We start from the raw sequence: 15,483 nt of genomic DNA, 5'->3' as shown, positions 1-15,483 counted from the left end.
TTTCTTTCTCTAAACATAACTAACTAGTATTTCTGCATTTGTACCATTATTCCTCTAAATGGCTAGTTGTTTCTGCCAAGAATCAAGCCTTTGATGTAAAAATCTATAGCCTTTGGAAATATGGCATTGGTTCTGATATAAATTGCAACTGTAAGATGCAGGTAAATGTATGATGAAACTGGGGTATCTTGCCATAACCTGATTTTATTTGATAATGCTATATGCTGCTTAGGGGCATGTCTCTTATTTGCAGCCAAGCTTAGGAAAGATATGTTAATTTTACTGTGGTGAACTTCAGGAAGCATATCTAGATTTTTTTTTTTTTTTTTAAAATGCTGCAGTTCCAGAATTGTTTACCTGGAGCTTAAAAAGTTTAAAGAGTGATGATTTCTGAGTCTCAGTGAATGTTGTGTTCTGTCTTCATCTTAACCAGAACCTTTCAATACCTCGTGAACTGATTTGTCTTATTTCCTCTTGCGAGGAAGTCGCTTAGCAGGGCACAGAGATGTTGTTGTGGGTATACCATTGCATCTGACTCAGGAGAATGGGTGGATCTGATAGAGATGGAATGATATGTGCACAGGTTCTTTTGGGAACAGCCACCTAATAAGTGAGGAGGTGATCAGTGAGCTCCTCTTTCCAAACACAGAACCTAGCTGCCACCTCGTGCTGAGGTGGAAGCTCCAGTAGCCCAACAGGCAAACTAAATCCTAGTAACAAAATAGTATAGTCTAAATTAGTTGCAGATTTTGGAGTTAACAGAAACACAATACTGACAGTCAACTTGATGTTAATGTTCATCTAATTCAGCACAAAGATTGTAATCTTTAAGTCAGAATACATTTCTTCTGTTAAGCCACTACAAAAGTGTTTGTACCTTAACAAAGACTAGTAAATAAATTCTTTCATTGTTATTTAGGCATTCTGTATATGCAGAAATTCTCTTCTGAGGGTAATAACAATGCTAATACTGCATTAATAAAGATAAAGACATAAAACAGTATGCTGCAATAAATGTATATTGTTAGATGCAGTGATACTACTCTAGCTGAAAATTGTCTCAGGACACCTTAATGCTTTCTATTGCTACAGCTACAGAATTAGTAAAAGCACATTGCTAAGGGGACCTCTATTAATGAGATTTATAAGAATACTAAAAGGTAAATCTAAAGCCCAGCTCTATCAATGGTAATACAAATTAATACAACTCCAACACTTCACAATTCAGGATTATAAATATTCATAATTATCTTGTACTTTCACAGGTATAAGTTTTTCTGAGCATATTTATATATTTAATACTTCTATCCCTATGCAAAAATAAAATAGTTCCAAATATATGTCTGTCATATATCTCCTGGGGAGATATTTCATCGGCTCAGTATAGAAGGATTAAATCATGTCACTTCAGTTATCGATAAAGTAGAAAGTATTCCTCAAAGTGGTATTTATGTTATTAAAACCTATTTTCACTTGCTGCACGCAGCATTACTGTCTTCTTTGTTGCCTGTTTTTTTTTTTTCCTGTTCTTAATAAAGAGAATAAAATTAAAAGGACCTTAATGATAAAGCCATTGGGAAATCAAAAGAGTGTTAGAGAAACAAAATATTTAATCATTTCTTGTGGCCATGATATTGTAGATTAATTTACATTGGATGGTAAAAATATCAATGTATTATGTTCATAATATATGGTAGTGTTACACAAATTGAAAGTTTTCTAAAAATAAATTGATAAATATCAATTGAATATCAGTAGTATTAAAGTTAGCTACAATGACCTATATCTAAACTTACCATCTGCCCATACTAAAGTGAGTGCTCATTTAATAGCAATTTCAGAGCACTGTATCGGAGGTTTGGGTGCTTTTTTATTTTATTTTATTTTATTTTATTTTATTTTATTTTATTTTATTTTATTTTATTTTTAATTTTTTTTAACAGCACTAGATGAAGAGCCTAATTTTGGCATAATCATTAATTTTAATCCCATTTTCTCTCTATGGATGAATTTATGTATCAGGTAAATAGGTGGGTATTTCCATTTTGAAAAGTGCATAGTCTCAATCTTGTTCTGATTTCACTCAGTTCAGTGGTAAGTAGCTGTTCTTCCAAATGCATATTTAGAGCTCTTCTTCTGTTACCAATTTCAGTCATTCTCAGAATTATGTTCTTATTTTGCAATAGGCATTCAGCTGATAATTTCACTGCAGAAGGCTTTTTCCTTCTCTTTCTTTCACTACTCTTTTCCAGAAAAAACTCATTTTTCATCTCCCATTTACTTTTCTACTTTGTGCACTGTGAGCTCCTCTGCTTTTGGCAAGGTCAGCACTCAAAATGTCTTCTCTCTGAACTCCTAATTCTCCTAAATGTTGCAAAAGATGGTAATTTGGCTCTTAGGATCAGCAGCTTTGCCCTGAGAGCAAGGTAATACAGTAGGACATACATGATTACTTCTTTATAATTTTATTGAAGTGGGAAGCAAGGAATATATTCTACTGTGAAATGAAAAGGTTTTTATGGGTGATTTTTTTTTTTTTGAGCTTTTTAGCCCATAAATAGCTTTAAATCACAGCTTCTCCTAACCTCTGCAGAAGAACTTGATGCCTAGATGGAGAATGAAAGACACTGTGAGGACTGCCAGCCAACACGCGATATCCCCCCAGAACACCACCCACATACATCACACATCTGCTGTACTCTGAGTAAGCTCACTAGTACACAGATGTACACAGAAACATTTTCAACCACTCTTTAACTATCTTTAACTATTTCTGCAAGGGTCCTTTAAACAGCACACACCAGCAACACTGAATCAGGAAAGAGCAAAGGGGAAACCAGTAATGAGATACAGCAAGAAAATCCACAATCAGCACCAGCTGTTGCCCAATTAAACTCAACAGTTCACAGGTGTTCACAAGAGGATACACAGTTTTTCCTGTGCCAAGGTACCTTTCTAAATAACCCTTATGAGAACAATACAAAATGAATTTTTTTTTATTGGCAATTTTACATATTTTAAAAATCTTTATAATTTTTATATGTCAATAATAACAATTTTATAAACTAAATATCCCCCTCTCCGTTTTTGACATCTTAATCAAAACCAGAAAATGTCATAGTTAATAGCTGAAGTGCCTACTCTATCATTTTTGTCTTGCTTCTTCTCAGCTGAATTCTCTTTTCTATTTCCAATCCCAGTTAATAACTTTCTAAGCAGACTTTTTTACTATTGCCTAGTATTTACATTCCTCACTTCTGAGAGCCCATAATTCAGCTGGATATCAATATGCTGATTGATATATTCACCTATGTCCTTATACAGCCTGTTTTTTGACACAGGAAATTCATGAGCAGTACAATCCTGTCAGGCCTCTGCTGGACGACCCTACTGAAAGTTTAGCAAGTATACACTGATGGTGTTTTGTGATATATTTGTTTCGTGGTTACACAGAGAACAACCATTTCCAGGGCTGGCATTTTAACAGACTCAGTTAAAAGCATTAAAAACAATAGCAAGAAACAGAGAGAAACCTGATAAGTCTGCTCCTTCGTTTCATCACCTTTCAGCAAAACCTTCTAAGGCTTGGAGTTTTTCTAAGGGTAGATATAGATTTGAGGGTCATGATTACAGCTATAACGTAAAGGTATGTCCTTCAAATTTAAGAGGTTTGCATTTCCACACAGTTATTTACTTAAAATTGTGAATCCTTACAACAAAACACATTTTAACAAAAAGACAAATTGTGATATGAAATCATTCTTTGTTTCCTTCTGTTTGTTACCTTCTATAAGGTAATTTCAAAATTACATTACAAAATTTCATAGCAGTTATAGCATTTGGGCTGTCAACTAGCTGTTTAGGCCATGGCTGGGGGAGGCTGGTGGCCCAGGGGAGCCTTATCTCTGCAGTGTAAATGAGATGCATATGATGGCGATGCTGTAAAGGTTAAACCTAAGATACAATGCAACAGAGACCAGTTCTCAGATTTAACCTACAGGGAAGCATTTATGATGTTCACTGCTTCCAATTTATTTTAATAACACTTAATAATAATACTTTGCTATTAACCAAAGTAATGCCTTTCATGCAAAGATCTTAAAGCACTTTCTGCATAAGAATTAATTTTCACCACACCCTTATGAGAAAGAGAAGCAGTATTTTACTTGCTTGCAATTTCTCTTTATTAAGCATACATTTACTCTAATATTAGGAGCTTTAGGAGAGTTTGAATTTTTATATTCTCAGTTTCAGTAGCTCTTAACTGTGTATAGTCTTGATTTTTATTTATTTATTTATCTGTGTGTGTGTGTGTGTGTCTGGAAATTAAGATGGGACTTTTTCAGTAATAACCAGAGAAAAACTTTAGATAACATTAACAGAAGGGAAAAACTAATGATGAAATACATGATAAAATAGAACAGAGTAATTTGGGGCTCAGATTCTGGTAATTCCTTGTTCTATTTTTTATTTGTTATCTTAAATTTCAGAATAAATGTTTTTTTTGAAGTCTTTCCATGCCGAGCTTCAGAAAGTTAACGTAGTGGTAGCTCAGTTTTTAAACATGATTTTCAGTGAAAATATTCATGCGATTCAAGACATTTCAAAAATACAGTACTGGGTATTTAAAATCCTGGTGTGATACATGCAGAACACAGAGTAGTAACAGTAGGCTGACAAAAATGGAGCTATTTGCAGAGGTGAAAGAACAACCTTTCAAATTAGGGGAAATTATTGTGGCTTCTTGTCACTTTTTGCTTCTTCTCTCTCTCTCTCTCTTTCTCTCTCTCTTCTCTAGATACAGTGGGATAACGTCTGTTCTCAGACAGGAGACAGAAATTTGGCCTATTATATGTGTATACAAAAAACGTTCATGTAGGGGTTGCTATTCCCTGATGAAATACTTTTCTTGAACAGAAAGTCAGAGTGCTTATTGCCAATGTGAGGTAAACCCCTGAGTGGGGGTTTGAGGTAAAGTGCAAATTCCTGAAACAGTTGCTACACAGCCCCTCAGAGGGATTACTGTATCCTATTGCCTGACTAATACTGATTACTGCTTCTCAGTATGGTCAGAATGAAAACAGGACTCAGCAGACACGAATGTCTTTGATTTTATCCTTGCTTATGAGAAAACTTCAGCCCTCTTTTCTACTTTGTCAGTCCAGCCTGAGATATCTTGAGTCTCTACTGTATAACTGAGCTTTTTCATTTCTGTTGCTGAATCATACATTTGATAAGTCCATGATGGTTATTTTCTGCATTAATGGAGATCAGAAAAGCTCTATTGCCAAGCAAGGAGGAGGGGTTCAGCACTGAAATGAAGAAATAAACTGTTGAGGTGTTGTTTATCCCAGCTAAATACAATTTTCCACATCTTTGGATGTTAGTTCACTGCCGAGTTTTGCTATTATAATAAACTCATTCATTACTTATACATGCAACACAGGAGAGTCAACAGGTAGTATGATAATTCCCTCTCTGTTTTCCTGCTAATGACAGAAGAGGCTGGTGAATGAAGTTGATGATTTCAAACTTGGTGAGAACCTAGACCAGGGAGCCAACAAACAGCATGCAGGGGAAAGAGGCTGTGGATAGGATAATACCAGGCCTATCTATAGAAGCACCAAACTCTGCTACAGGCTCAGCTGGGCTGCTCATTGCACAGTGGTCTCAATTGCTGGTTCTTCAGTTCCAGGAGGTGGATTTTTTTTTTCTTTTTTCCTTGTTGAATTTCTTTCTTTTTTTTTTTTTTTTTGATCTTGCCTTTAGATATGTACAAGATTCTGTAATGGCCAAAGAACACCTTTGTTGAGTTCCCTGTGGATTTCTCCTTTTAATGTGAATATGCGTTGGCACAGGATACAATTTACCTCAGGGTCTCTCAGTGAAGAGACCCTGATCTCAGCTGAAATTCCATCTAAATGTTCTCTTTCTCTTCAAGTACTCTGCAAGGGAGAGAATTACTCATATGAGTCATATGATGAATATAGTCAAAATGTGTATAGGAGGATACTATATACTATACTACTGTATACCGTATACTGGAGGATACTATATACTATACTACTCTTGGACTTCCGGAGGGCTGACTTTGAGCTGCTCAGGACGCTGGTTGGCTGAGTCCCTTGGGAGGCGGTTCTGAAGGGCAGAGGAGTCCAGGAAGGCTGGGTGCTCCTCAAGAAGGAAATCGTGATGGCACAGGAGCGGTCCGTCCCCACGTGTCCAAAGACGAGCCGGCATGGAAGAAGACCGGCCTGGCTCAACAGAGAGTTGCGGCTTGTGCTTAGCAGAAAAAAGAGGGTTTATAATCTTTGGAAAAAAGGGCGGGCCACTGAGGAGGACTACAAGGATGTAGCGAGGCTGTGCAGGGAGAAAATTAGAAAGGCCAAAGCTCATCTGGAGCTCAACCTGGCTACTGCCGTTAAAGACAACAAAAAATCCTTTTACAAATATATCAACGCGAAACAGAGGACTAAGGAGAATCTCCATCCTTTACTGGATGCGAGGGGAAACCTAGTTACTAAGGATGAGGAAAAAGCTGAGGTGCTTAATGCCGCCTTTGCCTCAGTCTTTAGCGGCAAGACCGGTTGTTCTCTGGATACCCAGTGCCTTGAGCTGGTGGAAGGGGATGGGGAGCAGGATGTGGCCTTCGCTATCCATGAGGAAATGGTTGGCGACCTGCTACGGAGCTTGGATGTGCGCAAGTCGATGGGGCCGGATGGGATGCACCCGAGGGTACTGAAAGAACTGGCGGAGGAGCTGGCCGAGCCGCTTTCCATCATTTATTGGCAGTCCTGGCTATCGGGGGAGGTCCCAGTTGACTGGCGGCTAGCCAATGTGACGCCCATCTATAAGAAGGGCCGCAGGGCAGACCCGGGGAAATATAGGCCTTCAGTTTGACCTCAGTGCCAGGAAAGCTCATGGAGCAGATTATCTTGAGGGTCATCACGCGGCACTTGCAGGGCAAGCAGGCGATCAGGCCCAGTCAGCATGGGTTTATGAAAGGCAGGTCCTGCTTGACGAACCTGATCTCCTTCTATGACCAAGTGACGCGCTTGGTGGATGAGGGAAAGGCTGTGGATGTGGTCTACCTTGACTTCAGTAAGGCTTTTGACACCGTTCCCCACAACATTCTCCTCAAGAAACTGGCTGCTTGGGGCTTGGACTGGCGTACGCTTCGCTGGGTTAGAAACTGGCTGGATGGCCGGGCCCAGAGAGTTGTGGTGAATGGAGTCAAATCTGGTTGGAGGCTGGTCACTAGTGGTGTCCCCCAGGGCTCGGTACTGGGGCCGGTCCTCTTTAATATCTTTATCGATGATCTGGATGAGGGCGTCCAGTGCACCCTCAGTAAGTTTGCAGATGACACCAAGCTAAGTGCGTGTGTCGATCTGCTCGAGGGCAGGAAGGCTCTGCAGGAGGATCTGGATAGGCTGGAGCGATGGGCTGAGGTCAACTGTATGAAGTTCAACAAGGCCAAGTGCCGGGTCCTGCACCTGGGGCGCAACAACCCCAAGCAGAGCTACAGGCTGGGAGATGAGTGGCTGGAAAGCTGCCTGGCCGAGAAGGACCTGGGAGTGTTGGTTGATAGTCGGCTGAATATGAGCCAGCAGTGTGCCCAGGTGGCCAAGAAGGCCAACAGCATCCTGGCTTGCATAAGAAGCAGTGTGGCCAGCAGGTCTAGGGAAGTGATTGTGCCCCTGTACTCGGCTCTGGTGAGGACGCACCTTTAGTACTGTGTTCAGTTTTGGGCCCCTCGCTACAAGAAGGACATGGACGTGCTCGAGCGAGTCCAGAGAAGGGCGACCAAGCTGGTGAGGGGTCTGGAGAACAAATCTTACGAGGAGCGGCTGAGGGAGCTGGGCTTGTTCAGCCTGGAGAAGAGGAGGCTCAGGGGCAACCTTATCGCTCTCTACAGTTACCTTAAAGGAGGCTGTAAAGAGGTGGGGGTTGGTCTGTTCTCCTACGTGCCTGGTGACAGGACGAGGGGGAATGGGCGAAAGTTGCGACAGGGGAGTTTTAGGTTGGATGTTAGGAAGTATTTCTTTACCGAAAGGGTTATTAAGCATTGGAACGGGCTGCCCAGGGAGGTGGTGGAGTCACCATCCCTGGAGGTCTTTAAAAGACGTTTAGATGTAGAGCTTAGCGATATGGTTTAGTGGAGTACTTAGTGTTAGGTCGGAGGTTGGACTCGATGATCTTGAGGTCTCTTCCAACCTAGAAATCTGTGATACTGTGATACTGTGATACACAGCTGGCACAGTTTCCCCAAGAACAAGAAGAACTAAAGGTTACATGTGAAAATTGACAGTGTCCTAAAATATCCTCTCCTGTTTCACTAGGTACTAGGTTTTATTCAGGCCTCTTTATAGCCTGTGGTAGATGAAAACAGATGATCATAACAAATGATCCCGCCTGGCCTTAAAAATTTATGGATTTCAATAATACATTGGGGTTGGATACACCTGAACAGATCCTTAACATGATCCAGGTCCCAAGGAGCCTCAGTTATTGCTAAGTACTTTCTTGTACTTTCAGGTTTTACTCTTTCTTCCTTGTAATTGTTTCTTAGAAGTCTGAAAAAAAAAATTTAATTCCCTGCTGTTTATTTCCTTTTTGGTTTGGCAGGCGTTCAGGCTTTTCTTCCATTTGTTTGCATACAAGTGTGCAGACTTATAACCACCCACACAAACAACATGTGACTTAAAATGGTAGAATGAGATTATCATAACTAACACATTTGCTCTTCTGAAATATTATTGTGGATGGAAAGATTGCTAAACTGAAGTACTACATTTAAGAATTAGGTGGGATTTGCAGACAGAATCAGGTCTTTGCATTTGTTCCTCTTCCTCCTGGGGAACATATGGATGTTTAGTGTCCCTGACATGGCTAAATGTGTCAGTCATGGGGGAGCTTGCCCTTTCCCTGCTGCCAGGCTAGGAGTGTGGTAATTATCCAGGTGCCACCCACATGCTCTACGTATCTGGGAGCATTAAAATCTTTGAAACAGGATGGGTATTTGACACAAAATCTGCACAGAGCTTCTGGTGTGTTTTTGGTGGATGTCCTCAGGTTCAGGATCTTGCATTTTGCCCTCCCTCTTAGATAATAATTGGTAAGATTGTATGCTATACATTCAAATTAGCATGAAGTTAGTTTTTTTTTCTTTCTTTTTTCCTTTTTATGTTCTACTTCTTCACTTCATACAGTAGCACTGCACTTGTTTGCTTTAATATATGTTGTGCTCATATGTGGACTACAGATCTAAGCCTTTATCTTTGAAAGATTTGTGCTTTCCTGCAGGCAAGTATTTCATTCAGTTTTATTGATTTTCAGTCTTATTATTTTCTTTTGTCTGTGTGTGTGTCTGTTGTGAAAATCTGAAACACTAAAAAGCACTACTAAAAAGCTTGTAGTTCAGTGTGGGGCATGAGGAGCAGGCCTTATTCCCTTCCTCCTCTTTGTATTTGGGAGGGATGTTGCTGTATCTAAATCAGAAATCGGAGTGTGGACTTGCTCTTCGTAGCTTCATATAAAGGCAGTGGTGCCACTCTCTTCAGAATGCTATAATAAAAATCTCTCTCTCTCTCTCTCTCTTTTTTACTGTTCTCAAGTGACTAATTTTAGATGCTTTTAGAGTGCATCCAATGGCCAAGACAATCCTAAAGTCCTAGTCCATTCTTTTTCCTTGATGCTGGTGGTATAATTAAATGATTCATTTAGAAGTGAATCAGACACTATTACCTCGTTCTTCTAATGGAACCCCTTCCACACAAAAGGTTAAGCTGTGGAATTTTCCTATGGCTGAAAATTTCTTGGCTATGACAGAGCATAATTGTGTCCTTGATGCTGCTTTTCATCTTCACGGTAAAAAGGAATCAAACACACCTGTACATTAGCTGTAATTTACGGTGTTTTATGTAATTCTTTTGTAGGTGTCATAACTTACATGAAGGAAACAAAGCTATGCATATATATTTATATACTTATACATCTGTATATGAGTACACATACATGTTTAAAAATAATTCCATTAGATAGCAGGGGAACAAACATACTGGGCTGCATTTCTCAAAGTGTGTAGAATTTCCCTCTGTTATGGGCTCCAACATAAATGGGAAACTTCCCAGCAAGCCTCAACTAGTGTGAGGTGGTAAAATGACTCTGGACTTCAGTGAAGGTCTCTCCACATTTATGGGTGAGGACTACATACAAAGGTATGCAAGAGAGCACTTGGCTGTGTTTAAATGCATCTTTCTCTCCACTTGGCATTGAAATGTTCTCTTGTAGTGTTTTGGTTTCAGCCCACCTCTGTTTAAAAACTGAACACATTTTTTGAAAAAAAAAATCTTGATGCTGGAATCATTTGCTAAGTCTCACATAATTTCTTTAGTTATGTTTGGTTTTGTTTTTAATTCAGTGTATTAACAGCAGAAATAGCAAAGGTGAAATCCTAGATTTTTATTTAGACTAAAGCAACTTTCAGGAAGCACTTACAAACATGACTGTAATGCAAATAAAACAATAAAGTTAATGTTAAGGCATGCTTGCTGCTTTCTGAGCACTGCCAAAAGATGCCAACTAAGAATATCCAGTCAGTTTTGCCTGAGCAAGTTTATATTTACTATGAAACACACTGCCATAAATAATGGAAGCGTACCTGAGTAAGGCATTTATCTGGCCTGTACCATGGCCCTGGGTTGTTTATGACATAGCTTCACACCAACGGAAAAGCTGAATGAAGACTACAGATCTCTGAAATACTCATAAAAATATGAAAACATAAACTCACTTGGTTTATTATTTTATTACAAATTCAGACTAGATTTTAAACAAAGTTCATGTAGGTTCATGATCTCTTCCAGTGAAACTTGGAAGGTTTGGGGGTCTGTATTGAAACTGAAGATAGTCATGAGGTGCAGATATATCCGAATAACCTTTTTTTGTGTGTGGTCTTAATCCATCATTCCCTTCCCCTTCCCCAGCTTCCCTTCCCCTCCCTTCCCCTCCCTTCCTCCCTTCCTCCCTTCCTCCCTTCCTCCCTTCCTCCCTTCCTCTTTCTCTCTGTCTCTCTGTCTCTCTGTCTTTCTTTCTCTCTTTCTTTCTCTCTCTCTCTCTCTCTCTTTCTCTCTCTCTTTCTTTCTTTCTTCACTGTACAGTCAGGAATTAGCTGCAAATTTGAGATTTTAAATTTCAATTTACTGCAGGGAGTGGGTAGTTATTTATGTGAGTCAAAAAGGGGAAAAAGCGCTCTTTGAGTCCACACAGTGTACTGCTGGGGACTTAAAAAGGTATATTTGAATTGATTTTTGTCTGTATTTCAGCTGTTAGGTATGGATTAAAATTCAGTATCTTCTATATGAAAAAATATTGCCTTGACAAAGAAAAAATTGGAGTAAAATAGTGCTAATTTTATTTTTAAATTAACATATTCAAAATTCAAGTTCCTTTTCTGAGGGTGAAAAGTATAATTTCATATAACAAAATAAGTATATCATAGCTCACACATTAATAAACTGTTGCTGTCTGTCAAGTATATTTTACGTTTTAGTCTCTTATTTTTATTTTTTTTTGCCTGTTGGGTCAATAACTCCCTAAACAGTTTTTGGTCTCCTGTATTCATTCATCTTTGAGGTGAATGTGAGGATTAACAAGTCAGCACTACTTACATAAGTGCAAGGAAGATTGGACCTGAATTACCTTTTATTTTTTTACAACATAAAAGAGGATTGTAATGCCTTCAGTACGTTTGAATAGATGTGTATTCTTTACTAATGATTGTAACCAAATTACTTCTTTTGAGAGCTTCTGTAGAGAAAGTTTAGTAAAGATTCAAACATGTATTTTAAAACTCTGGATCATTCTACAAATGCATATATCCAACTCCTTACAGTGTATTGTGAGTGTCAAATACTAATGGCCCTGCTGTAGCTGGTGCACTTGTGTCTTTGTCCCACAGTGCAAGTGGGCTGGTGTGTGTGGGACCAGGCTGGTACACTGACCGTGTCATTATGGTTTGCTGTGTGCTGAATGCCTCTCTTTCACATTTTATTAGCTCTCCAAAGCAGAAGAAGACCAAAAAGCAGAACCATGCAGCACAGTGCAGTGCCCCACAATAGCATCTTGAATGAGCTGGCTGGGTGTCCTGGAGATGCAGCCTCACATCAGCACTGAGCTTTGCCTTGGGCAGGGGGGCCTGGCCCCTAGGAACAGCTCATTAGCCCTTGCGAACCCTAGCTAATACAGCTACCCTGCTGCTAGCTTCCAGCTATCATCCTTGGAGCTAACATAGGTGACCTTACCTGATGCTGCAATTTGTTACTTGGATGTATCCTGGCTGAGGAATTCTAGCACACTCCTGGTCTAGCTCTCTATTAGCAAACAAAATCCCTTCTTTTATTTTCTATTGCCATTTCTAGAAATATCTGAGATAATTATGTCTATGATTGCTTATTTTTCACGTGTTTATTTTTCAGAAAATCTCAGGAGTTGCTGTTAGCCAAAACTCCCCACCCCAGTGTAAATCATAAAAACCATTGAAGTGAAGACACTGTGGAGAACCAAGCCCTCTCTACATTACGGATGTGAGTATTTATGATAATTTGAGCTTTATGCCACAGAATGTGCCTGTGCCTTTCTAAAATCAAAGGATTTGACCTTCTGGTTATGTTGCTGTCATGAAATATGTCTTATTTTTTTTAAAAAAAAAAGGATTTTGAATAACTGAACACACAGCTGCTGACTTTGCCAGAAAAATGCTGTGCTAATGTGTCCCCTCCAAAGCTGTCCTTCCTGACTCAGAGTGTGAAAAGAGTAGAAAAAGTGAGGCAAGGGTATGAGAAAAGGCAAAAAGAAACAAAGAAGAGATATTTGACCTCAATATCTGTAGAATATATATATATATATTATTAAAAAACCCACAATCTTCACTTATAATATATACTCAGCTTGTACCTTGCTTAGGACGTAGTTAAATGTGTCTGGTAGAACTTTTGACTGGGAGAGGAGCAGACCTGAGGCATCTTTGGGATCAGCATGAGTGCACATATGGGACCTGTACCTTGCAGGGTTGTTAGGATGGCAGGAAGAGATTCAGAAGTTAAGTAGTGAGAGAGAAGTAAATCAAAGAATAATTATTTGTGGCAATCCTACCAAAAGACAGAAGAAGTTCTAGTAGGCACATGGAGCTGCTTTTTGTAAGAATGAATATTTAAATATAAAATTAAAAGTTGAGGAAAAAATGCTCATAACTTTACACAGGTGAAGGGCTCACTGCAGAATGGGGCAGAGAACATGAGCAGCCTGGGATGGCTGAACTGCAACCAGAACAAGAGCAAACTGAGGGAAAGGGGGGACAGAAAGTGGTTATTTGTCACTTAAAGCATAACCTCCTTCTTCTTTCCTCAGGCTTCCAGGTGCTTTATTCTTCCTTTCTTCCTGTCAAAACGGACCATGAACTAAGGTGCTTCAGGCTTCCTACACTCTTTGAGTGCATTGCAACCCAAGCAATATGTCCTCTAAGATGTCATTCCCTGTAATAAGCCTAGCCAGCTTCTTAATAAACACATTAACTGCAATTAGCAAAGGAAAGAACATATAGATTAAATTTCTATTAATCTCTATGGACACAACATCTAAAATCTCAAATATTCTAGGAAGCAATGGGCACAAACTGGAACACAGGAGGTTCCATCCAAACATCAGAAAGCACTTTACTGTGATGGAGCATGGTGATGATGGATGGTGATGGAGCAGTGGAACAGGTTGCCCAGAGAGGTGGTGGGGTCTTCCTCCCTGGAAATGTTCAAATGCCACTTGGTTGTGGGCCTGGGCAGCCTTCTCTAGGTGGCCCTGGCTAAGCAGGGTGGTTGGACCCAATGACCTCCAGAGGTCCCTGCCAGCCTCAACTGTTCTGTCATTCTGTGATTCTTTGAAAAATATTTTCTCACTGCAGTTTTTGTGGGTTTTCTGCCTGTGCAAAAAGGAAAGGAACAGTCTTCTGCTACATCAGTAGGTTAGACCAGTGCAAATATCCTAATGCAGATGCAGTCATATTAGTGTAATGAAGATTTTATGACTTAAAAGACAACAAACAACCCCCTCCTCCCAAGTCTGATTGAAATTACCTTGCTTCTAGTGGAGTAGAAATAGGTAAGTATGGGAAGAGTGAAGAAATACTCATTTGCATATGGAGAATAAAAATAAGAAGTGGGTTGGGCTGGTGAGGTGAAGAAGTAGAATCCAAAGGGTAAAAAAGATCTTAAAAGGAGAGAAAACCAAAGCAGCTTCCAAAAATGTACCACAGGCCCCTTACCACCCAGTCCAACAGCTCTCCTCTCCCCATGGGAAGCCATCTGCTCTGCTGCTGCTGCAAAGCTGCATCTTCCTTGTAGTTTGGGGGAAGAAGCTGTCTTGAGGTGGTTCTGCTATGAGGAGCTGAGGAGTGACAATTAAGCACAAGGGAGTTGATTACTTCTGAGGAAATATGTGTTCCAAGTGCTGGGAAGCACTGCTGAACAGTCAGAGTAGTTGTTGCTCAGGTTTTGAAAATGTGAAACATTCCAGATTTAATGGATTTGGACCCACTGCAATGTGTAGAAACTATTCAAAAGAGTTCTTCAAAATTAGTGACATTTTGCTAGGCACTTTGTTAGCTTAAATATCTGTAAAAAGTGAGCATAAAAATGCAGTACAAGCATGAAGTTTAACTTACTTTCACATAGACAAGCATTTCTGTATTTTTTTCAAAGTGTTCCCTCAGTTTTGATAATGACAGACCACAGTGATGCGATTCACCAATGTAAATGCAAGCACAGGAAATGCCCCCATAAGCAAAACTATGTGCATACTTTTGTAGATCAGAAGAGTTTCTAGGGTGTAACTCCACAATCTCATAATGGTGAATTTTTAGACTGTTATATGGAGAATATAGATCGCAGGTGTGGTCCTTCAGGTACCTTATAAGTATCTGAGACCTACGTGTACAAAATACAGCGTACGATGTAGCAAAATGATAAACATATAAGGATTGAAACTAAATATTTTATCAGTTTTCCCAGTCAATGAATCAATCCAAGTTTCTTTGCTAGCGGAAATTAGAGCAGCTGTTCTCAGAAATAGTAGTGGCTATTCACCTTATTACACTCTTCTATAATTATTATTGTTATATATGTTCCTCCTGTGATCTCAAATAAATAGTTTTCTTTTTGCAAACTGAAAAAGAGGGTATTCATTGTACAGCCAACTCTGTCAGCAACGTGTCTTGTTCGCTAAAACTATCCTGAAAACAAAAACAACCACCAGCAAGGAGGTTATGAAGTCTTTTGGTTTCCTTGTGTGTGTGTTATCGAATTCAATTTGAGACTCAGAATGAGGAGACCTCTTTGCCAAGTCACTGAATAGTACCTGCATTCTGTACCTTTGAAAACCGATCAGTGATAACACATCTTTTTCTCATATTGCCACCCCCACATTACCCACAGC

The 15,483-nt window shown here is 39.5% G+C and overlaps 1 long non-coding RNA gene across 2 annotated transcripts; it reads left to right on the top strand.

The window, feature by feature from the left end:
• The first annotated feature begins 2,462 nt into the window (after window positions 1-2,462).
• On the top strand, window positions 2,463-13,585 carry LOC310890153. 2 transcript variants are annotated; one of them, XR_014577072.1, is made up of 3 exons: window positions 2,463-2,947; window positions 12,477-12,584; window positions 13,408-13,585. It is a non-coding gene; the product is annotated as an uncharacterized lncRNA (long non-coding RNA). The 2 variants fall into 2 exon arrangements; XR_014577073.1 differs by lacking the exon at window positions 2,463-2,947 and adding an exon at window positions 3,414-3,646.
• The last annotated feature ends 1,898 nt before the right edge of the window (window positions 13,586-15,483 follow it).

Source organism: Anser anser (genome assembly GCF_964211835.1).
Source record: "Anser anser genome assembly, chromosome: Z".
Classification (NCBI taxonomy): domain Eukaryota; kingdom Metazoa; phylum Chordata; class Aves; order Anseriformes; family Anatidae; genus Anser; species Anser anser.
This window is presented reverse-complemented; position numbering and strand designations above follow the sequence as displayed.